Source organism: Parasteatoda tepidariorum, chromosome 5 (genome assembly GCF_982258835.1).
Source record: "Parasteatoda tepidariorum strain Cologne lab strain chromosome 5, Ptep-v5.0, whole genome shotgun sequence".
NCBI classification, from domain to species: Eukaryota; Metazoa; Arthropoda; class Arachnida; order Araneae; family Theridiidae; genus Parasteatoda; species Parasteatoda tepidariorum.
The window spans coordinates 122,817,360-122,842,642 of record NC_141759.1 but is presented as its reverse complement, the minus strand read 5'-3'; the positions used below and the strand labels follow the sequence as shown (position 1 = coordinate 122,842,642).

Genomic DNA, 25,283 nt, shown 5'->3' with positions numbered 1-25,283 from the left:
TTGGAAAATTTCTGACCTTTACGGTACTTAGAAAAATTCTGCCGATTTCGGTACTTAGAAAACAATCAGAAGTTTTCGGTACTTAGAAAATTTCTGTCGTTTTCGGTACTTAGAAAAATTCTGATGATTTCGGTACTTAGAAAAATTCTGTTGATTTTGGTACTTAGAAAATTTCTGACCTTCTCGGTACTTAAAAAATATCTGACGTTTTCGGTACTTAGAAAAGTTCTGTCGATTTCGGTACTTAGAAAACATTCAGTAGTCTTCGGTACTTAGAAAATTTCTGACGTTTTCGGTATAAGTAATGAAAATTCTTACGATTTCGATACTTATTAAACATTCAGAAGTTTTCGGTACTTAGAAAAATTCTGCCGATTTCGGAACTTAGAAAAATTCTGATGATTTCGGTACTTAGAAAAATTCTGACGATTTCGGTACTTAGAAAAATTCTGACGATTTCGGTACTTAGAAAAATTCCGACGATTTCGGTACTTAGAAAAATTCTGTCGATTTAGGTACTTAGAAAAATTCTGTTGATTTTGGTACTTAGAAAAATTCTTACGATTTCTTTACTTAGAAAAATTCCGACGATTTCGGTACTTAGAAAATTCTGATGATTTCGGAACTTAGAAAAATTCTGATGATTTCGGTACTTAGAAAAATTCTGACGATTTCGGTACTTAGAAAAATTCTGACGATTTCGGTACTTAGAAAAATTCCGACGATTTCGGTACTTAGAAAAATTCTGTCGATTTAGGTACTTAGAAAAATTCTGTTGATTTTGGTACTTAGAAAAATTCTTACGATTTCTTTACTTAGAAAAATTCCGACGATTTCGGTACTTAGAAAATTCTGACGATTTCGGAACTTAGAAAAATTCTGATGATTTCGGTACTTAGAAAAATTCTGACGATTTCGGTACTTAGAAAAATTCTGATGATTTCGGTACTTAGAAAAATTCTTACGATTTCTTTACTTAGAAAAATTCCGACGATTTCGGTACTTAGAAAATTCTGACCTTTTCGGTACTTGGAAAATTTCTGACCTTTTCGGTGCTTGGAAAATTTCTGACCTTTACGGTACTTAAAAAAGTTCGAATGATTTCGGTACTTAGAAAAATTCTGACGATTTCAGTACTTAGAAAATTTCTGACCTTTTCGGTACTTGGAAAATTTCTGACCTTTTCGGTACTTGGAAAATTTCTGACCTTTTCGGTACTTAAAAATTATCTGACGTTTTCGGTACTTAGAAAAATTCTGTCGATTTCAGTACTTAGAAAAATTCTGTTGATTTCGGTACTTTGAAAAATTCTGTCGATTTCGGTACTTAGAAAAATTCTGTTGATTTTGGTACTTAGAAAAATTCTGACGATTTCTTTACTTAAAAAAATTCCGACGATTTCGGTACTTAGAAAAATTCCGACGATTTCGGTACTTAGAAAATTTTGACGATTTCGGTACTTAGAAAAATTCTGATGATTTCGGTACTTAGAAAATTTCTGACCTTTTCAGTACTTGGAAAATTTCAGACCTTTACGGTACTTAGAAAAATTCTGACGATTTCGGTACTTAGAAAACAATCAGAAGTTTTCGGTACTTAGATAATTTCTGACGTTTTCGTTACTTAGAAAATTTCTGACCTTTTCGGTACTTGGAAAATTTCTGACCTTTTCGGTACTTAGAAAATTTCTGTCGTTATCGGCACTTAGAAAAATTCTGACGATTTCGGTACTTAGAAAAATTCTGGTGATTTCGGAACTTAGAAATATTCTGTTGATTTCGGTACTTAGAAAAATTCTGTCGAATTCGGTACTTAGAAAAATTCCGTTGATTTCGTTACTTAGAAAAATTCTGTCGATTTCGGTACTTAGAAAAATTCTGTTGATTTCGGTACTTAGAAAATTTCTGCCTTTTTCGGTACTTTGAAAATTTCAGACCCTTTCGGTACTTAGAAAACATTCAGAAGTCTTCGGTACTTAGAAAATTTCTGACGTTTTCGGTACTTAGAAAAGTTCTTACGATTTCGATACTTATTAAACATTCAGAAGTTTTCGGTTCTTAGAAAAATTCTGTCGATTTTGGTACTTGGAAAATTTCTGCCTTTTGCATTTGTAGTTGGCAGAGGAAGAGAAATTTTTACATTTTGAATTCATAATTTCAAGTTAAAAACCCAGATTGTTGATAGTCAACCAGTCTTATCACAATTTGTTTACGTATAATCTTTATCTCGAAGCCAATTTTGAATTAAAAAAAGTATTCTAAAATGATCCGTCAGAGAATTTATAACTTACTTTATTTTTGATGTCGTTCACTTATTATAATAAGTGATATACCTTAACGCTATAGCGTCAAGGTATCCTACTAGTTTCGACAACTTTTTTTAAAAATATTTACATAAAATTTTAAAAACTAGTTTATTTGTTCTATGTGTAAAGACATATAAAACTGGGAAAAAAATATTATTTTTATATGGCTATTTTTAGGTAAAAATAAAGCATTTTTTCTTAATATTCGCTAAACAGTGTAAAGAAATCGCCTAAAACCAAAATCCTTTGAGGATTTTATTTAGAATGTTATAAACTGTTTAGAACTATTATCTTAGAAAGTGCATACACTACTGAATTAAAGATCAATGTTGTTAAAAAAGCAAAACATTTTTGAGAGAAGACATGCATAAAAAATGAAATTCTACTTTTTTCTTAGTATGTAGTTCAAAACATGCGAGATACGGTCTCCCTAAGGGACATCACAAAAGTGACCTTCTAAGCGGGGTGACCTTTTTACTGATTCATTAGCAGTTCGTAACTAAGCACGTAAATAGTACACATTATGATTTTTTAAAAATGGTAATACAAATGAAAACGATCGGCCATAAATTAAATATTTAAGTCAATAAATTTTAACAGAATTAGTAAAGAATTAAAGAAAATAGATTTTTTAAAAAAATTTAATTTGAAATAAAGCTGTTTACAAATTTCCTCAAAGTGTACCTACATACATTACATCTCGTTTTTGGTTTCATTTTTCGAACAATGCGTTCTAGCGAACAATGTGTGTAACTTCTCAAAATGTTCCTCAGCTCCCTCATGGTTTGTAAAAAAAATTCGTATGACATTTATTGCATTGAAGGCTTCCGCTTGGGTTACAGCTACAGTCTGGGGGTCATTGTCCTCACTGTGAAACAATTTCTGAAATTGAGCTTGTTTGTTGGTTGCAACATTTTCATAGAACTCGAGAGGGGTAATTGCCTTGTAAAGAAGTTAAATAGGCTTTTGTCAGGAAAGAACTCCCCTCGCCTCAGATAAAAATGACCTTATAAGCGATAACGATTTTTAAAACTTGACCATATATCCGATAATCTGTAACAAAAAATTTCCAATTCAGTGAGCCGGGACTTTGGAAAAGTGACCTTATATTCGGATAACCTTATTATATTTGACAGTATAATCATAAGCACTCATTAAAAATTAGTTTAAAAACATGAGATATCGTGCTTAACGTGATGCTAAAACTAAACTCAGTGGCGCGACAGCCCATAGAGGGCCAAGGCCTACTGTGCCCATCTCAGTTTTCTTGACCTTGGGCTCTGGGGTGCAGGAGCAGATGTTCCGGTCAGGTGGTCTGCCGAACGCGGAACCCCCAGTGTTTAGTTCCCAAGCATGCTTGGTACTCATTTATCGACCCACTGAAGGGATGAAAGGCTGAGTCAACCCTGCCCGGCCCGAGGATCGAACCAGGGACCTGTGGCACGACAGCGCGAAGCGCTACCGCTCAGCCACCGGGCGTCGCTTAACGTGATGCAACATGTGAAAAAAATATCTGATTTTGAGATAAACACATGAAAGGCTTCAAATAATTAGTCTATCCACTGTTATCATCTTATACAAGCATTGCTATAATTTTTGTAAATAAGTGTAAAAGTAAAGTATTTTTAGAAAGCTAAGAGTGCATGAATTCTAAATTAACAATAATCTCAATTTCAAAAATTTTGTCCAAAATGTTTTTGCACTAGTCTTGCCTTAAATCCCGGCTGACCAAACGGTGATTCTAAGCAAATATTTTAAGAAAGTAACCCCAGCTTAGATCAAATTATTCACAGGAAACTTCTTATGTAGTGTGCAAATTAGCTTTTAAATTAATCGTTTTTGAATTCTGAGTTATTGTATCAGCATGGTTAATAAAAATGCAGGTTAATTCCATCAAAATCCTCAAATGCAAGTTAGTTCCATCGTTTCGGGTCCATAAAAAAGTCCTGCACGAAGACAAACTTTCTCCAGGATGCGTAGCCAAATCTTTGAGTCAAAAATAAGCACTTTTTAAAAACTTTTCAAGCACTTTACAAAAATTTTCAAGCACTCAAAAAATTCACATTCAATCAATGAAATAAAAAAGTAATCTAGCACACAAAAAAATTAATAATTTTTATTTATATTTTTAAAAAAATTTCTAGTCCATTTAACAATCTTACACTACAATAAACCCTTTCTTTCCAAGATAATTAAAAAAAAAAAGGTTACTAACCAGTTTTCAGCAATGTGGAGTTTGCCAGCTCTACTCTTAAAATGAATTACAATTGATTCAATCACATAAAACAAAGATTTATTAAGATTTATAATAACAATTTCACTTAAATGCAAAAAAGTATATAAACATACATAAGGCATATTTATTTTCCATACAGTTTCATATGTAGTTTTCATGTTATTTCTTATCAACAAATAGTTAAGTAAATGACAGGAACATTATTTTTTATCTGATAATTTGTTTTTTAGATCCAACAGTTCTTTCTGCTTTTTATTAATATCAATTCGTATAGCATTAGATTTTTTCAAAAATGAAAATTTTCTGCCTGGTGAGCCAGCTCGCTTGCTTCAGGTTTATTATATATTTCTCTAAATCTATTATTTTCTTTTTAATGCAGAACATTTCTTCTTCTTTCGTTTTCTTTCCTTTTCTCTAGCCTTTTGGACTTCTAGATACACTCTATACTTAGCATGTGCGCTGCTACATGAAACACGCATTTCTCTCGTTATTTCAACTTTATGGAGCCCCCCACATTTTTTTACATTATCGTAAATAATTCTCTGTGAAATATAGGAACTCAATTTCAATGTTCACACTGAATCCTCTTTCCACTGTCCATGACTCAAAATAATTTCCTACAACTTAGGAAATTTATCACTCTCAAAATAAGGGATCTAATCTTGTTTTCTTATGGTCAAAGTTTCTGAAGGCGTCAGGTATGACCACTTGTTTGTGAAAGTCTGAAAATACCGATGCACATTCTTTTTCTTCAGTCTAATTCAGCCGATATAAAGTTAAAAGAATATTTTTCACCCAAAAAGAAACGGCTGTAAATCGAAACAATCAGTACTTTCCTACATCATTGGTCCAATCCAAACGACCCTGAAGTCAGAACAAAAGTACCCTTACCCCCTACGTCAAAAAGGTGGTCGAAGTAAAATAAAATAAACAAGAATAAAATTAAAGTAAATTAAAAAGAAAAACAGGATCTGATATTCTCTATCCGAATTGGAGCACTCCTGTTTCGGTTTCAAGTGTATGCGCAAGTCACAACGTGGGTACGACATGAAGATTGCGTGAATGATTCCATAGCAAACACCCTATTTTTCGTGAAATGCATGGGATCCACCAGATATCACAGAAGAAAAAAAATATTCATGAAAAAAAAGTACTTTTTAAAAACGTCAGCTGAAAAAAGCACCTTTAAAAGCTTTTAAAAACGAAATCCCCAAAAAAGCACCTTTAAGTACTTTTTACATACGCTACGCACCTTGTTCTCCCAACGCTTGATCAAGGAGTCCCCTTGTCTTCTAGTTCAAGATTTGAACATTAGTAGACCCTAAAGAATGCTGTTCAACGACGTCCTAAAACTGTTACAATGTTTTATATCTGAGTCGAATAATGACTAAACAGAGTTGGTAAGTGTAATTAATTAATTAGCATGAAACAAAGTTGAGCATCTTTCCCTTGTTTTCAAAATTAAGAGACTTCTGTGTAGAACATAAGCCGCAGATCCAATATTGAACAAAGATAATAAAGCAAAGGTTAAAAGTTCTACCCATGACAATATTGGACCGTGTTATCGTTCAGATTTGCATTATCTGATGCGTGTCAAAATTGAGCCCATATCGTGCTAAACTCGATTGTGTTTATCAAATAAAAAAGGCTAATTCATAAGGTTGCAGGCTCGATATCATGGTTCTTCTACACCGGAACTAATGAAATGGTTCTAAAATTTTAGTTTTCAAATTTATTTTTTGTAAAGTATACTCTCGATATCTCGAAAAACCCTATGTCAAAAAATATTCATCCCTTGGCATTATATGTCTAAGTAATGTTAATTTGAATTCCTTTGTCGAAGAGTTTTTTCTCAAAACCTTTGTCGAATTTTTTTCGAAATAGAAGTTCAATTTTTTCAGAAGAATCACATGTAAAATTATTGTATATCGATTCATTTCTGTTTAATGTATATTTGTCTTAGTTTTAAAAATAAAATTATCATTGTTGTATTTAGACTTCTAATAATCTATCACCATATACAGATTTAATAATAGTTATTCTTCTGTTTCATTACTCTACTTTATAGTCATGTTTTAGAACATATTTAGTTCTTGTTATTTTGAACTCGCTATCTCTAAATCATTTTAACCTTCTACTTTAAGTTATTGAGAGTTTACTGTATAATATTAGATCAGCATTTTTAAATTTGATTTTTAATCATGATTGCAAAAATATAAAATTTTATTTTTAGGTTTGCGAGTGTTGAATTTTATTGTTAGTTCATCAAGGAATCACCAATGAGTTGAAAAAGATGAATTACCATTTGATGTGTTAAATCTTGAAACGCTTGATGAAGGGAATTGATTAACTTTGGAAAAACTTCTAATTACAAGTTATGTGAATTAATTTAATTTTACACTAAATTGCTAAAGATCTAAAATTTAAGCATATTCGTAATTAGTTATTTAAAGATTTCTAGCACTAAAACTTTTTAGAAGTAACTAGAAGTTCTTCACTTCATAATACTGACCCTTAGATTAAAGCATTTACAAATTTAATAAAGAGGAATTTTAAGAAGAAAAAGTTTTTAATATTATATATTTATAATTTTTTGCATTCTGATGGTGGCCTTATTAGCAATACTGAAAGATAATAAGTATCTTTTGAAGTATTAAAGTGACCTGCGTTATAGTGATTTAAAAAATTCTCGTAATATTTGCATTTTCTAGTAATCGTTCGTGAACCTTATTAGATTTCCATAATTTTATTTTGTAATTTCGGACTTATGAGGAACCTGCATGCGTAGGGTAATCTTGATGATTTTGAATAGTCTATAACATAAGACTCTCAAAAATCAAATCAGTATGTTAAAATTGACCTGTATTTTTTAAAATCATAACTCAAAATTAACTAGCTTAAAACGAAACTAACCTTCAAGGGACTCAAAAAAAGCGGGGATTGCTTATGACGTCAGTATATAGTACCTAGTTAAGCGGTTTTGATAAATGAAGTTATAGCAGGTTCAAGCACCTAGAGAAGAGTAGTGGATTCGAAATGGGATTGATTAAATTTTAGCAGAATTAGCCTCCTATAGAAAGATAGTGGGCACGAAAACAATTTTCTTGATAGTTCGAGTATGGATGGTGTTTTCAGTAGAAATGTAAACAATAACAATCTCGAGCTGTATGCCTGCTCTAGTTCCGGTTAGAAAGTTTGCAGCTGCTTACTACATGTTATTCTGCGAGGCGATATTTTCAAACTGATAATTTTGTTTTCAATAAAATAAATAAATTAGATAATTTCTGAGCTCAAATCTGCCGTATTTCATAAGATATTAATGTTATTATGTAATTCTGGTGAGTTTGAAGTGAAAATTTGTTTTAGTTATTTAGAGATATATTATTAAAAAAAGGTGACATGGTTGCTAGATTTTGATTAACTCGCTTTTTTGGCAGTCTTGATATGGCCTCTTTTCATAAGTTTATTACTGTTTGCTCTTGTTGCAAGCTGTGCAACATCTTACGTTAGCACTTTTAGCATTGTAAACACAAGTAATCAAATACAATGTTTGCAAGAATCTCAAAACACAATGATGCCAAATGGTTTTAAAATACAACGGAAACAGTAACCCGGAAATTTAGGCGGTACCTAGCTTGCAGCGTTCCCTAGTGTAGAAAACACCATCCATTGATTAAAATAAAAGATAAAAATTACCCTTTCGATTAACCAATATTTTTCTATCGATATTCCAGCTTGCTATAATTTGATAAGTTACTAAAAATCAATCTGTCTTGACCAATACTGGAATTATCTTTTTGTCCGTTGGTTAATCCACTAATATTAAAACAGTTTGTGAACCTTTTTTTAAAAAATTTAATCATTTATCTTTCTTTCTATCGATAATCAATTTGCTGTAATTTTTATAACTCTACCCACCTTTGGGACGATTTAAATTCACTAGTATTAATCACATATATATCGGCATTAGAGCATGTTGTGACTTGATTAACAACCAGACTTTTTATAAATATAGATTACTATTGTTTTAACCTGACCTTCCTTCAATTTGAATAGTTTTTTAATCCAATCTCGACTCGAACCTAATATTTTTCTAGCCTTACTCGAAGATGCACAACATTGGGATTGAAGGTAACGAGGAGGCGGATCAGCAAGCCAAAAACGATGCTCCCAATGGAAAGAACTTTCATTATTAGATACATAAAACAAGCCACAATGAATAAATGGATTGGAGTGAATCAGCAAAGGGCAGGCAGACATATAATTTCTTTAAAGATCCCACACTAACTCGCCTGCAGTCAAACTTCTATTTAAATCAATTCTTAACTGGCCACGGGGTTTTCGGAATATATCAACAGAAATTCTTCAATAAAAGAGCAACTTGTAAATTATGTGGGGTATTTCTCATTAATTTTCCCTTTTGAATACATAATTTTTTTTTCTTTTTCATTACCATTGGTTTTAAATGAGTATTTTTTTTAGAAACACGTTTAAAAGAATTAATATAAATAAAATAAAATTGCGTAGCAACAGAAGAAGTATAAATTTAATGACGTAAACCATGCGTGCTACCACGTAATGTTCTTTGAATTCATCTGACATAGCGAATATAAAATAATTAAATGCTTGCAATAAATTATTTTTTTGTTTAAACAGAGTTATAAGCTAGCAATTATCACTGATGTTATCTTTAAAATATGTGAAAATTGAATAGCTAAATTTAAAGCAATGGCTAACGCTTAACCAATCATAAAATTCCATTTCGTTTTCCGCTCATTCTGCAAGAACGATTTGTCGCAGAATGTTCTGATGTTGACAGTGACCTTCCTCCTGCTTGAAACCATCTGTATGTCAAATGTCAACGCTGTCTGTCGGATGGTATAGGAGTCTATAAAGGACACACATTCATTTATATATAGATAACTGGCGTTGGACAGCCGAGTTTTACATTTCTGTAACCCGATTCTGAGTTAATAACTATCAATGATCAACTACGTAACCTTCTAATTTTGAACTCAGCCCAAAAAATAATGGAACTCTTGGATTGAGACAAGGACTCTTTGATGGAACTAGCGCGCATTAGCATCACATGGAAAGGAAAACCTCGAAAACATCCCACCGTCAGCATGGGGTCTCTAACCAATGATCCGTCTTCCACTGGGCATTTTTAGTTGAGCCCATTTCCTTAAATGCGCATTTAGACCTGCGTCCATTATTTAAACATACATTATGAGCTATGTCCAGATCAAAAAGCTCACTATCAAACTGTTTTTATATTTTATTTGTAATGTTATGCCATAACTGATTTTGTTTTTAAATTTTTCAGACAATTGATACAGCTTATCAGTTAATCGGATCTAATGTTGCTGTATAAACGCTTGTGTGTCTACAGATTCATCAGCAAAACATTTTATAGACATGAGTTTTTGTAATATATTTTATGTTAAAACTTATTGATACTGTTAAACTATTTCATTGAATTTACTTGTAAAAAAAAGGAATAAAAAATAAATGTTAAAACTGCTTCTTTCTTTTTTTAAAAAAAAAATATTTTTATAATTTTGATTCCTTGTTAAGTATAATAAAGGTGCATGCCCATTTAAGATATTCCGCTTATATTTTATCGCTTTTTTACTTTTGCTACTTGAGATTTACTTGAAACTGATTTCTAAGAGAGTAGGCAATTTATTTTCTGAAGATTTAAATTTGTCAAAATACCCTAAAATCGGTAAATATTTTGAGTGGGCATATTAGAAATTTTCATTGCATCCCGTTATTCGCGATTGCAACGCTCGAAAACGATATCGGGAAGGGGACAGTTGTGTAGGAATTACAACATCCCTTTTCTTAATATTTTTTGTATTTAATTGTCAAAAATATATTTTTCAAATTTCCAGGCCTCTTTCTTTTAGAACTATGTTTAATGTAGTTTTTAGTTCCATTTAGTTTTTTAACTTAAAAGTTTTTAATCTATTTGAAAGTCAAGATAGAAATTAACTTTTATTTTCCTATGAGTCTACTCTCTAATGCAGAAAGCATGTGAAGTGTGGCTATAGGTAGAGATCGAGCAAATAAGAAAAAATGTGATTTTATACCTTTATTATTTACACCTGCTTGGGTTGGCCCCTCCTTCGCGGATTTACTGCGGCTCATTTTTACATCAGCTTACTAATACAAACTTTAACAAATTACTAACCACTAATTAATTATTTTGTTAACCTAAATAAAAAAAATGGTTCCTCCTAACCGACTGCTGAGGTGAACTGTTGATGTGGTAGAAGTCGAATTCAGGCCGTAGATGGCGCCACTGAACAACAGGAACAATCGCACCCCCGCTGCCAAAACAGGCATACGATAATAAAAAAAAGTGAACTGTTTGCTTGTGTTGTTACATGTTTATGTTATACCTGTTTTTTGCTGTCCTTTCTCTCTTCTTTTCTTTCACTATTATCTAACTACTTAACTCACAAATTATGCCAAAATTGATAAGGAATATATGGGGGAAAAAAAGAGAATTTTTCGATGAATGCTCCTCATATGGCTTCCCTGTCACCTTTCTAAGAAAGGGAGACGAGACACCATCTTACACCACCCTATATGTTTTCCCTAGCCTCTACCTAAACAGATGAGATGGGGAGAAATGCAGAGAAAAATATTCGTAGAAAATTTTCATGAAGTCCTTATAAAATCGTAATTACAATAAACCTTATTGTAAAAATTGTTTTTAAGATTCTCAACTGAGATAATTTTGTGATATAAATAGTGTGCAATAGTTGCTGTAGTACACACATAAATTTTTATGTAATAGAATATAGCGCCCTATAAAATCGAGTGTTAAATACGAATAATAGTATAATTCTCTTTGTATATCAGATCTAAAATTCTTTGGCTTCGTGAAGAAAAAAAAAATAGCGAAATGTTTTAAAATTAAAGTTGCTTAAATAATAGATGTGTTTACAGATTTCAAAATACCTCTAAATTGCTCATGTTATTCTTTAAACTTTTATGGTAATGGTTAAGATATTTTAGAATTTTGTGCTTTTTTATTTAATGTGTGGTGTGGTTTTTTTAATTTAAATGTCATGTTTGCAATATGGTATTTTCATTTGATTTCCCTTTTAATCGAATTCTATCAAGAAAACACACTGCATCATAAAAACAGGTTTCCCCCCCCCCCCAGTATTGAAGAAATAAATATTTATAGAACATTTTGAAAATGAGGGTATGAAACCGTAACTTCTTATCGGTATTTAAACCTGCTCTAATTTTATCAGTTTTTATAACTCTTTTAATCGATTCTAGTATTTGTTATCATTTGAGCAGTTTTCGAACCCGCTATAATTTGATCAGTTTTAAAAAATAAGTCTCCTGACCAATACTTGAACTCACTAAATTTCTATTAGTATTTGAACCTGCTAAAATTTGGTCGTTTTTCAAAATAATTATCTTTTCATTAATACTCACATCTACTTCCTACCTCTCGGTACTTGAAGAAGGTAGTGGGTTCGAATACGGCTAAAAATTAGTGAGGTCATGAATTGGCCGAAAAAAACTTTATTTGAAAACTAACCGAGTTATGGTCAGGTTGCGCACCAAGAAGAGTGTTGTGGGTTCGGGTATCGAAGTAAAAAATTTTATCTTTAAAAAATGACTGAATAATAAGGCTACGATAGAAACTAAATAGGTTTTAGTATAGAATTAAAGTTACTGTTTTGAAAACTGATGAAATAAACAGGTTCGAGTATCGAATGAAATATAACGAATTTGAGTACTTATCTAAATAGAATGGGATAGTGGATTCATGTACTAGACAGAATTTTAATTTTTAAAAACGGATCAGATAGGTTCGTGTAACGATAGAAAGTCAATGGGTTTAAGTATTGAATTAAAGAGACTGGTTTCGAAAATTTATCAATAAAAAGTGGGTTCGAGCATCAAATGAATTATAGTGAGTTCCTGTACTGTTCTAAAAATGACTTCTATTCGACATAGTTCTTTTGTGAACCAAATAAACACATATATTTTTAACGGTAGGTACCGTACTCTAGTTCTTCACTCGGAAAATGTTCTCATTTAGCGTTATCCAGTGGATACTGTCAACCTTAGTCACGGATTCGTGTAACTTTACCAAACAATTACCGAATTATTCGGGTATTGAATTAAAGATACTAGTTTTAAAAAGTGATCAAATAATCGCAGGTTAGAGTACCGATGTAAAGTTATTGGGTTACAAGTATTGATCGAAAGGGATTGGTTTTGAATACCGGTAGACCCATGGTAGATTCGAGTTCGGACAAAAGAGACTGACTGAAATTGAAAATTGCTCTAATGATAGTAGGTTCGAGTACTGAAGAATATAATCGAGGAACTAATAGGTTCCAGTATCGAATTGAAGAAAATGGTTTTTAAAACTGAACAATTAATTGCAGTTGCGAAGAAAATAAATTGGTTCAAGGAATTAATTAAATTGAATTGAATTAAAGATACTGAGTTTGAAAACTGAATATAGCGATTATAATAGAATGGGATGGTGGAAAACAAACGTATTGGCCAAAATGTTGATTTTTGAAAACTAATGAAACAATAGTCGGTCCGTGTATCGAAAGTTAATGGGTTCGAGTAGAAAATATAAGATGACTGGTTACTAAAGGTGATAAATTCGATAGCCAGATAGTGGATTTGATCAAAAGAAACTGCATTTGAAAACTGTTCATATGATAGTAGGTTCGAGTACTGAAGTAAAGTTTATAAGTTAGAGTATTAAAATGGAGTTATTAGTTTCGAAAACTGAATTGCAGGTTGCGATAGAAACATTGTAGGTTTGAGTAATTGTCTAAAAAGAATTTTGGTAAAAAAATAGATAGTAGGTACTAGTATTGTTCATTAGAGAGTGATTTCAACAAAAGTTTTAATGTTAGTGGTAACCGATATAATTTAGTGAGCAGTGTGGTCAAAGGATATTGGTTTTTAAAAATTACCAAATTATATGAGGTTCAACCTATAGAAAGTTAGTCGGTTCGCAATATCGGTCAGAAGACTTATTTTTTAGAGCTGCTCAGCGGTGACCAATACTTGATCACACTATTTTTCTATCGGTACACGAACTTGGTATTATTTTATCAGTTTTCGTAAATCAACTTGCTATCCTTCATTCAAACTAGTTATTTACTTTTAATCAGTCCCATTTGCTTCGAAATCTATGTTTCTATCAGTAATTATTTCAGCAAAACGCGCGCGTTAATTTAATAGTAAAACTTATTTACTTTACTTCTGTACTTGAAAATCTACTGTGTTAAAATCCAATACTTTACTCTAGGAATTTGACCATGTTATAATTTTGCCATTGTGCATTACCATGCAAACTTACTAATTTAAATCTGTACTTTAATCTATTATCATTAAATTATTTTCCGAACACACTCTTTTGATTTTTTTTACTATCAAGACTGGTTCTAACCCGTTAAAATTTGAGAAGTTTTTATAATCGAGTTGTTGCGAAAAGTTTGTATACTCCAATATCATTCATGCACTTATCTAACATACCTTCATTTGTTCAATACTTGAAACCTTAATATTTATATCGGTAGCCTAACCTACTATCATTATCAATATTGAGGAACTCAGTTGCCTTGACCGTCCGCGAGTTAAAGTTTGGTGCGGTGCTGCATATTAAAATAAATGAGATAATGTGGAAATTAATTTTCTTATAATTATATTTTTGAACTTATTTATTTTTAGCATATACAGAATTTGTAAACTTATTTAGTTGTAGCTTACTTTTACAATTCCGTCTAAAAAATAGATTTCAACAGAAAGTAACCTACTGAACGAGCTGCTGTTTTCAGGGTACGGCAGTCCATCCCTGTACTCAATTATTAATTTTATTTGAAATATTAAATTTATTTGCTGAGAGAAAATTCAGCATGCGATTGAATAATTTATTTACTTCGTATTTTCTATTTACCTTAAAAATAGAGAATTTATGGAATAAAACTGAAATTTTTACTACAGTTTTCAACATTAGATTTCAGAAACTGTATATCTTACTCCCTAACCTACCATCTTATTTTGGCGAATATATTTTTCAAATTTTATCCGAATTAAATTTTGCACTAGAAACTAACTCAACTAAATATGTCTAACTTGATCAATCTTCTGCTCAGCTAAAATTTTATTCTTCGTTGTAAATATGACACACACACTAAATAGTCTTTTAATTACATCACTGGCTTAGCCATATTCGTATTAAATACAATATAAATATAAGATCAGTTGAATCCATATACTTAAGAAATATTTTTGGGAATTAGGAGATTTAACTTCAATAGGGGGAGGGGGGTTAACGTTGAGCAATCGTATATGATTAATGTTATACACATATACAGCATGTTTTTTGTATCGCATTAAAAATATACAAAATATTAGACTGTTACAGATAAAAATGCTAAAAGTATATTTTAGAAAAATTCTTGACAAGGTTCTAAATTGTCCTATCTTCTCCATTTGTTCTCACTTCCAAGAGTCTTTTCTTCTATATCCTTGGCGATGATGATGAAGATTAGAGGGGTACAAGGCTTCACCAAGATACTTTCATCCCTCCCTGTAAAACATCTGACAAAAAGATTTAACTGATGGTGCCCTTTCAACTCCGCTTGCGATTTCCCTCAATGTTCCTCTGAGATTATTTTACGTTTTTCAAAGTTGTAACGTCTTTCTACTCTCGAACCCTCTGCAGCACTGTCAAATTTTTGAGGTTGCCAGTCTCCACCCACTCTACCCTTCTGTTATTAATCTGTAGTTCTGAGGTAAAAAAAGGCTTTTCCAGGCATTCGTTCAACTGATATACTCTCAATTTTTGTCGGATCAGATCAAATTTAATATTCTCTCAGGGTTGAGTCTAGAATTAGTAAATAAGGAGACTTGGTAGGTGAATGAAACAGATATATGCTTGTTTTCCATTTACTTTCATTGTAGTGATGCTTAATATTTGGCAATTAAGGATGATTCATTGTATCAGTAAGACCTTAAGTCTGAACCATACAACCCATCTCAGGTCCTAATATTTTTCTCTGATAGTAGTAGATTGCACTGCGGTAGGTTTGGCAACTGTGTCTACGCTAAATTAGAGGTTGGTTTGAATTTTCATCGCAGGTTTCGCAACACAGACAACTGTTCGAATGTTAGCTCAAATCTTGCCATCAGAGAGGCTTTGAATTTCGCCCTTCATTATGAACTTACTGACACTTATATTCTGATGGACGGCAATTGTTCAATCAAATACTTACAAAACTGGACAAAAAAGAATTGCACAAGATGTAATTTTCAAAATTTTTATACTTTCACAGTCAAGTTTGCTTCCAATGAATCTCTTCCCACTTCGGGGTCTATGAAAATGAGAAGGTGGATATGGGGCGAGTGTTACCGGCATTGTCAACCGTCATCGATGAAAAGGTATCCCATCATAGAATCGAGTTAACAAGTCCTATATACTAGTGAATTAGAATTGTATTTTTGTAGTGGTAGATACACTACAGTACTCCCCCACCAGAACTATATCTGATAGAATTCGAATGCCAGTACTTGACTCATTGCTGTTTTGTGAGATGCCGGGAAAACTGTATTAAGTTCACCGTCATGGTTGCTCCTATGTTGCTATTAGCAGTCGAGTGTATACAGGCCGACGTTGTGTGTGTAATTGAGACCTAGTAGCAGTAGCGTGAAGAGGTGAAAAATGCCGCAGTCACAAGTTGCAAGTCAACTGTTCAATGTGGACCATCCATTAAAATAGTTGGTTCGAGGTGGGAGTTTCTGTCAAGATAGGGGTGTTCATATCAAAGTGGGAGTTTCTATCAAGGTATGCATTTTCACATCACGTCCGGGTCACCAAAGTTATCAACCATGTCAAACTTGATCTATGAAAAGGCACCCCACCACAGAATTGAGTTAACATGTCTTATATACAAGTGAATTGGAATTATATTTTTGTAGTGGTAGAATTGTCTCTGCAATTTGATGATCTGCAGCACAAACTGCATTAGCCAGTTTACGAAGCGGCTACATATAATGTTTGAAATTCGTCGTAATCACATGTATTAAATAATTAATTTGGCATCATATGACATTTTTTTCACTCATCACTTCTTATTGAATTCATATCTGTGTGAGCAACGTATTAAACTATTCAACAGATTGACTCTACAGATCCTGAAACAAGAAGTACATTTTTAATGTCTTTTCATAGCATGTTATTACAATTATAAAAATTATAACTACTGTCAAAACAACATTTCTCTCTAACAACTTACTGTAATATCTGAAAATGAGCAACGACTGACTTTGTTGTTTAAACTATTCTCTCGATCATTTGAAGGCTAAATTAAAACTTGAGGTTTTATTGTCAAAAATTATGCAAGACTCGCTTTATCCATTGCGTTTTATTTAAGGTTAAAGTAATAAAAGTTGTTGGTTGAGGGGATGACATTTTGAGGCAAAATAGTGATTACTAGATCATATCAACTAAAATGTTTCAAGACAAAATTCATTCTTGCATATGTGCTAACGGTATCGTACTATACATTAATGCTTGGAACCAAATTAAAAATTTTAGTTTGTAGGTCAAAAATGGGCTAACCTTTGTCCCAATCACGAAATGTTTTAGAGGGTTAGCTAACTAACATTTTTGATGGGTTTTTAATTTCCCAGCATGGGTCAACAAATGGCGGTGAAATTCATACTTTTGGTTTTATAGTTAAAAATTCTCGAAGTTATGTTTTGGTCGTAACTTTTTTCGGCGATCCAGCTAAGGAAATGGCAAAGTGAGCCAAAATTTTTTTTATTAGACTAACAAATCGGATTAAATGTCTGAAACTGTTTGAAAATTGATTAGATTTATTAAAAACTAGTGGGCTGCGCCCCTTGCTCGCTAACGCTCGCCAACCCCCGAAAATTGTTACGCAATCTTATATGGTTTGCTTCGCTCGCTACTAACTTAGAATTTTGTGCATTTGCAATGTACCTATGAATTCAAAACAATCATTCAAATTCATAAAAATTTTTTTTTAAAAAATTACATCTTTTTAGTAAATACTAAGTCATTAAAATAAATTTGAATTCAAATAAATGACATGTAATTCGTTAAACCTATTAGAAATGTGCTGTAGTATAATTCGTGATATAAATCAAAAATCGTCAAATAAATTCGTAATGTATAATTTCGTGAAGAAAAGCGTTTTCGAAGAAATACTAAAATAGAGATCTATCGACAAAGACTACTCACTTCTGCCTAGCTTAATAGTATGAGATTGCCGCAGCTGATGCTCTCTGGTTACTTCAGCTTCCGTTTTTAAAAGCGCTATATGTTGAGCCACCTCAGCTAGATTTGGCATGTGACATTTTTAGCGGCAATCATTGGTCGATTCGCGGTGTAAGAGAAACAGTAACGTAAACAAAACAAAGCAAACGTTGCCACCGGCGGAAAAGAAATACAGCCAAAATTTGGGAGCCACGTAAGAGAATCTTATTATATAAAACGCTAATAGGTATGTATCAATAAAACCGATGATATTTCTTTTCTCGCCTTGGCAACAGTTTTCATTTTTAATTAATAGGCTTCGGCGCGCAAGAGCACGTAGTGAGCATCATATGGCTAATCTATATTACATAAAACGCTAATACGTTTTAATTGATAGGCTTCGGCACGCAAGAGCACGTAGTGAGCATATCATATGTCTAATCGGGTGAATTCTCACCGAATTCTCAAAAAAATTCTCACAAAATTATCTTCATAGAAGCGGATGCTTTACATCCGGCGTTCAGTACTATTTCATATTGTTTTACGACACATGGTTTTAGCCCTCTGGTGGGAAAGACATTAGAAATCATTAAACAAAAAAAGATTAAGCATTAAACAAAGATTAATCATTAAACAAAACTTACAACAGTTACTTTTCTCAACAACTGAAATTTTAGAATAGTGTGATTAAGAAAAATATGTGAACTGTTTGCAATTTCAAATTAATATTGAAATGCACAGGTTTAGAATTTTCTACAGTGAAACGTTTTCGGAACTTCAGTGTTCAAAAAAGTACACAAAAGCTAGACGTTAAGAACGTATCCAATGCGCGAGCAAAGAGAGCATCAGATTGCGAAGCAATCCGAAATTAACTGCGAAAGCAGTTCCGGGGTTTGGCGAGCGCCAGCGAGCAGGGGGCGAAGCCTCCTAGTTATATAAGATTAAGAAACCTAGATTAAGAAAAAGTTATTTTGAATGTAATTTTTTTGGGTCAGGTTGCCTACTGTAGGTAAAAAAACTTCTGCAATAAGGCGAATGTTATGAAGAAAGATTTAAATTTCCTTTAGTCTCAATATATTTTTATTTATCTTTTGGCTAGAGGAATAATCATTTCCTGCAACGGACTAACGCTTGGAGGTAAAATTCTAGCTTCGGTTATTGTCCAGGTCAAAAATGGGCTAAACTTATTTTTGCCTTGTTTAGGTGATTATCTAACGATGCTTTCTTGTGAGTGAACGAGGGCTACGTTTTAAAGCAGATTTCAAAATTATGTTTATCATCTTCATAATTTGCCACAACTTTTTTTTTGGAACGTTTTCTACCTACAATAGGAATGTTTATTCAATTCGATTATGTGCGAGACAGTGTCTCAGAGGATAAAGCGCTTGCCCCCCAGTGGGGGGGGGAATGGGGGTTCAATTCCCAGCAATGCCTAATATTTACGAATTCTGCTCCCGATTAGTACAGACCAGATGTGGTATATCCTCAATGTTAGACGGATCTTGGGTTCAAATCCCCTTGCCAACGGGTTAACAGTGGGAGTTTTTCCTCACTCGGTAACGCAAATGCAGGTGAGTTCCTTCAAAACGTTTTCCAAGAAGGTTACATTTATCCACGAGTTCAAACGCCGTTTGACGCCGGTTATAATATAGAATGGAGCAATTTTCTTTGAAGCGAGCGCTAACGAAATTTAGATAAATTTCACACCAACTAACAGTTCCGAGCAAAATTCGATAATTTGTTTAAAAGTTAACTTAAGCTGATAAGATGTTTTAGCCAAAAATTACTTATAAGCAGGTTAAAAATAAACATTCCCCCGCAACAGCATAATAGGTTCTAGGGAAAGAATCAAGAGAGCATCATGCATTGACCGCCTTTACTTTGAAGACGAGCTGGTACAACTGGATTTGAAGCTGGTGGACCTAAAAACTTTGGGGATCGAACCCCGGTTCTCCCAAACACACTTTAGTGCCTTCTCATAGTGGCTCTTTCTTTATCGTGTCCAAGAGAAAGAAAAAAATCTTGTCGTCTAACAATTTTTTTAGAGGAAAACAAGGACTTCCGATATCAGCTTTAAAATTGTCAGTTTCTTTAAAAGCTAATAAAATGCTGTTTTAACCGTTTTTCTTATTTTGATTAAAGATTTGTTCTTACAAACTTTTGGAGGTCAAATACAGATCCTTGGTTTCTAGTTCAAAAATTACGTGAAACTTGTAATTTTAAAATATTTTAACTGTCTGGAATGATGGACGAAAATGAAGACAGAAATATTTTGATGGGTTATGCAGGGATGGACAATACGTGAGACAAATTGCTTGCTTAGTAATTCTGAGTATAACGTCACTGATGAAAATGATGAAACGTATGAATAAAGTAGTACTTATAATGTAGCACGTATAAAGTAGTACTTCTATCATTTTATTTTATAACGTAGTCATAGATTACGGCATAAAAAAATCAAAAGCAAAATTAAATTAATAGCAAAATACATTAATTTGTCATTTTAAGATTTCAACAAAGTAAATTGGAAAAAAGTATAAAGTCGGTACAATTGTTACATCAGTAACCAACGTGAGATCCCTTTGTATTCAATTACATTTTCCAATCTCACATTCATGGACCCAGATAGCGTTCGTAAAATTTTGATATCAATATTTTTTTCCAAATATCTTGATTGCATAAATCGAATAAGAGTTGTTCTTGAATTGTCTATCCAATCTGTAAAAGTGTCTTACTAATATCGTTCAAAGATTTTCTACCGGATTCAGATGTGGGCTACGTGATGGCCACTTAACCGCTTTCCTGATCATCCCGAGTTAATTCGGGTATGTATATATTGCAAATATTGACTATCCCGAGAAAACTCGGGAGTAGTAGAATTTGTCAGTACGTTTTGTTTTATCCCATTTTTACACGGCCCGAAGAAAAAATATAATATGATGCGATTGGTTTGGAAGTTTGACAAGTTTTGTTTAGAATTTTTGCTGTTTGATTTTATTTTATTTTATAACCGTCGTTGAACAGCCGACCCAATTTCATGGATTTATGACTACTAATGTTCAACTCCGCAGCCTTGTAATTTTGAACCCAATCCAGAGGACAAGGGAATTCCTGGATCAAGTATTGGGAGAAATTTGTCTTCGTGGAGGACTTTTTGATGGAGCTAACCCGCATTTGCGCTACACGGAGAGGAAGACCACGAGAACCTCTCACGGTTAGCCTGACGGCAAGGGGACTCTAACCCATGATCCATCTATCACTGAGGATATTTCACGTCAGCACTGTGGTCGGTGGAAGCCGGATCGATTGGGATTCGGACCCGGTTTGGCTCATTGGAAGGAGAACGCTCTATCTCCTGAGCCATCGCGGTTTGCTGTTGGATTGTGGAACTGCACACGTCTTTTGTACGATTGTACATACGATGGTTGCTAGAAGAAAAAAAAAGAGTAGAAGGAAATGGCATCACTGGCGTTTAGAAAGTATCACTTTGTATATATTTTAGACAAGGGACAACACAAAGACTAATATATAAGTTTTTTTCATTTGCCCGAGATAACTGGGGATAGTAAACTGATGGTAATTTAAATGTGTTTCACACATAAAAAAAATTAAAATTTCAACTTAAAACTTGCATACTATGTTTTGTTTTAGTTCCTTCATTTATTACTGAAATAAAAAATCTACAGATTTTTTGCATTTAAAAAAAATGGTAAGGGAAGCGTTTAAGTGATTTCATGCGGTGTTTAGTTGAATATGAAGTACGGCATTGCTTCAGGAAAGTACGGCATTGCTTCAGGAAACGTACAACTTCGGAATAAACATATATCTTTTTCGATGAGTTCAAATTCTTTGCGGTCGAAAGTATGGATCCATTTATGCTAGTTTCACTCTTTGCTTATTTCGTTGTATTTCGTGAACTTTTAAAGCGAATCGAGAACATTCCTTTTAATCCAAGTCCCAGCAATGGTTGGAAGAATAGGCCGAAAACCAGTTTCAAGATCATCACCGGCTCAGCCCCTAAATGCTGCCTTTTCCCTTATACGCAGGTCCCGTGCCCACTTTTCGGAAAGCGGTTTACATTATGTCTATGGAAGTTAGCCTTCTTCCCTTAGTTCTTTGGAAATAGATTTCTATTTCTCAGGAAGCATTCGACCCATTTCGTTCAAATTTTACATTTTGCCATATACATTAGTTAAAACAAATGATAAGAAAAATAGTTCGTTTTTTATGCAATAAAAAAACTGACAAGACAAATAAAGCCAAACCTGGTCAAAATAAATGAGAAAAAAATGGGCACAATCTGTATTCTAAATTTAAAAAAACTAGTCACTTGTCCAGGGCAGAAGCTGACCGATATCCTGTCAGAGAAAAACATATCTAATAGGGTGTATAATCGCCCCAACAGCTACACAACTCTCGCACAGCTACATCAACTCTCGCTACATACTGTTTATCAGGGTAGATATCAATGACTATGGCAACCACACCCGCTCCTGCCCCAAGTTAACCTTTAGCTCACCGATGGACATTGGAGTTGGTCTTTAAGCGGCAATGAAGCATCCATGGATGTTTCATACCTGTTCGATGGGATTCAGTTCAGGGGACGTCGTAATTCAATCGTTGAATATTACCCGATTAAAGGCAATCATCCCGAACTGAGCCCTGTATGGGGAAGCGTTATCGAACAAGAGGTTGAAATTCGGTCCACATGATCCGCGGAAAAGTATCACATAGGGTGCAAGGATTTCGTTCCTGTATGGCTGACCTGTCAGAGGACATCAATCGAACACATAAAGATCGGTATGCTTGCCTATCATGATGCCTGCCCAGACCATCAGACCACCTCGATCATAGTGGTCCTTTTCGACAATGTTAAAGGACCCATATCGACTCCCCGGATCTCTTTAGATGAGAATGCGTCTCGAGTAGGTGTCCAGGCTGAATCTCAACACATCGCTGAAGAAAACCCACTCTCAATCATCCTTCGTTTCCGGAACCATGCTAGACGGTTTTTTTGTGGTTCACGGTAAACGGGACGCTGGGTTCAGGACGCCTGGCATACGGGGCACCTGTATTAAGCCTCTAGTCGACTGTTATCCGTAAAATAATAAATTTCTGCTGCATTATGCAGATTGCGAGGCTTTCACGGGGCTACCCCTTTTGGCTAGAACTGGCTAATAAAAATCTTGAGACAGCGTTGTTGCCCTTTTGTCGCTTTGATCAGGCTGACGAACTGCTGCTCCTCTCCCCCTCTCTCTGTGGACTTTCTCGAAACCTAGAGGTTCTTTCAACAAGTAGGCTGTTGGTAGGACACTGAGCCCGTGTCCAAGAGGTCGTGGGTTCTAACCCCGCCGGCCGAAGACTCCCCGTGTTTTCAATGGTGACTGTTGCACTCTAAATCTGTTGAGTCACCAAATCCTCCATGTTGCCATAACAAATCCTTCCTGTGGGGGTACTGATCCAGAAGTTTCTTTGTCTTCTAGATTGGTTCAGAATTACAAGGCTACGGAGTTGAACGTTAGTAGTCATAAACCCAAAATTGGGTCGGCTGTTCAAAGACGGATATAAGATATAAAAACCAAGTAGCCTGTGATTGGCCCACTTTGTGTCTTTCAACTCCCCGTCATCGTGCTGCATTGACTAGACTATAAAGACTGGCGATACTAAAGGTGGGTAAAAAAAATGTCAAAAAAAAAGATTGAACTAACAAGGGAAACTAGGGAAGTGTGACTCGCCAATTTTAAAATAAACTAGTGGGATGTATGCCTTATGAGGAATAATTTTAAGGGGCAACATTCGTTTCGGCCCATATAAGGTCCTGTGAGAGATAAAAAATAATTCAATATATAGAAAAATCGATATTTTATTATTTCAGTGCAGACTATTAGTTATTGTAACTGTCTCATACTCCAATTAATTTGTAATTAATTGGCTAATTAATTAATTTTCTAATTAATAAATCAATTAGCAAATTAATTAATTAATTATTAATTGATTGATTTGCAATTACATACTCCAACTAATTTTGAAAATTTTTGAAGAAAAAAAAGTTAAAAAATTTGATGTCAATTTTTTTTTTTAAGTTAACCTAACAGGTTTTTTTTGAAAAACTACAGATATATAAAATTTTCAAAATCAATTTTGAGAATAAATATGCATTATATAGTACGTGAAAGTAAGTACCACAAAATTAATTGGAGTATGAGACAATTACAATAACTAATAGTCTGCATTGAAGTAATAAAATACCGATTTTTCTATATATTGAATTATTTTTTATCTCTCACAGGACCTTCTATGGGCCGAAACGAATGTTGCCCCCTTAAATTATCCCTCATAAGGCATACATCCCACTAGTTTATTTTAAAATTGGCGAGTCACACTTCCCTAGTTTCCCTTGTAAGCTACGCTGTTTCAGAACGTCTTTACGCTACAATCTTAGGCGAGCAAATGAGGTACCACTACATAAATGTGATCATAGCACTACGACCATAAGATGTCACAGACTACTGCGTGGCAAGGTGTGCGAGAAGAGCTTAGCTATCATCTCATAACTCATTTGCATATAGGTGTTGCTTTTTATTTATTTATTTTTTTAAAAAAAAACGTTCCTTCCTTAATTGGTTTTATCAAAGTAAAGTTATATTCTTTGAAGTGACGCAGAAATTAGAATACCATACTATTCAATTTTTTTCCCCTAATCATTAAAGAAAATAAAACATGATAAATAATTATTAAAAGTCATTTTTTGCATGGAATTATCTTCGGATAAATATATTTTATAATTATGCACAAAATATTTTCAATTCGCTTAAAAAGTTCTCTAGATATTGGGGATTAAGCAAAAGGTAAAATTAACATAAAAGGGTCAAAACTTTGGGAGCCATATTTTACAGATTGCTGCTATTTCTTACATTTTGAGGGTCAGAAAAAGTACGTTTATTTGTCCGATTTTGTAACTTTATATATCGTCTGCGCTAATTAATTGGCTTATTTAATCCTCGAACCATTAAGATCTAGACCGAATACTTGAAGATCCAATCATGAGATTAAAACTATTTAGGTTGATTTGTTTTTCTTCTTTTATGCACTGTTCATCAAAATAAAATTTTATTGCGGAAATAGCTTTAAAGAAGTCTCATTTCAGTTGAAATGAACAGATTTGAGAAAAAAAGCCAACAAAAGAAATTGGTAGTAATATTAACAAAAAGGAGTGATACTTTTTGAAAAAAAGCATAAAAGTATTTCTACTGCAACTAAAATGATGAACTGGTGAAGTTGTTTCAGAAACTTTACTGTTGTCATTATAGTTCATTTACGTCGCATTAGAGCTGCACAATGGGCCATTGGCGACGGGTCTAAGAACCATCCCTGAGGATGATCCGACCATCAGAATTTTGATCCTCTGTAGAGGGGATGGCAACCCAACGACCTGCGCGCGAAGTCCAGCA

At 33.5% G+C, this 25,283-nt stretch overlaps 1 long non-coding RNA gene across 8 annotated transcripts in view; it reads right to left on the bottom strand.

Moving 5' to 3' along the window:
• Positions 1-14,694: 14,694 nt before the first annotated feature.
• Positions 14,695-25,283, bottom strand: part of LOC139424883 (uncharacterized) — a 180,160-nt gene continuing 169,571 nt past the window's right edge. For all 8 annotated transcript variants that reach the window (XR_015434258.1, XR_015434262.1, XR_015434263.1 and 5 more), the window contains one exon: positions 14,695-16,745. This is a non-coding gene — a long non-coding RNA (uncharacterized LOC139424883). The remainder of the gene's footprint in view (positions 16,746-25,283) is intronic.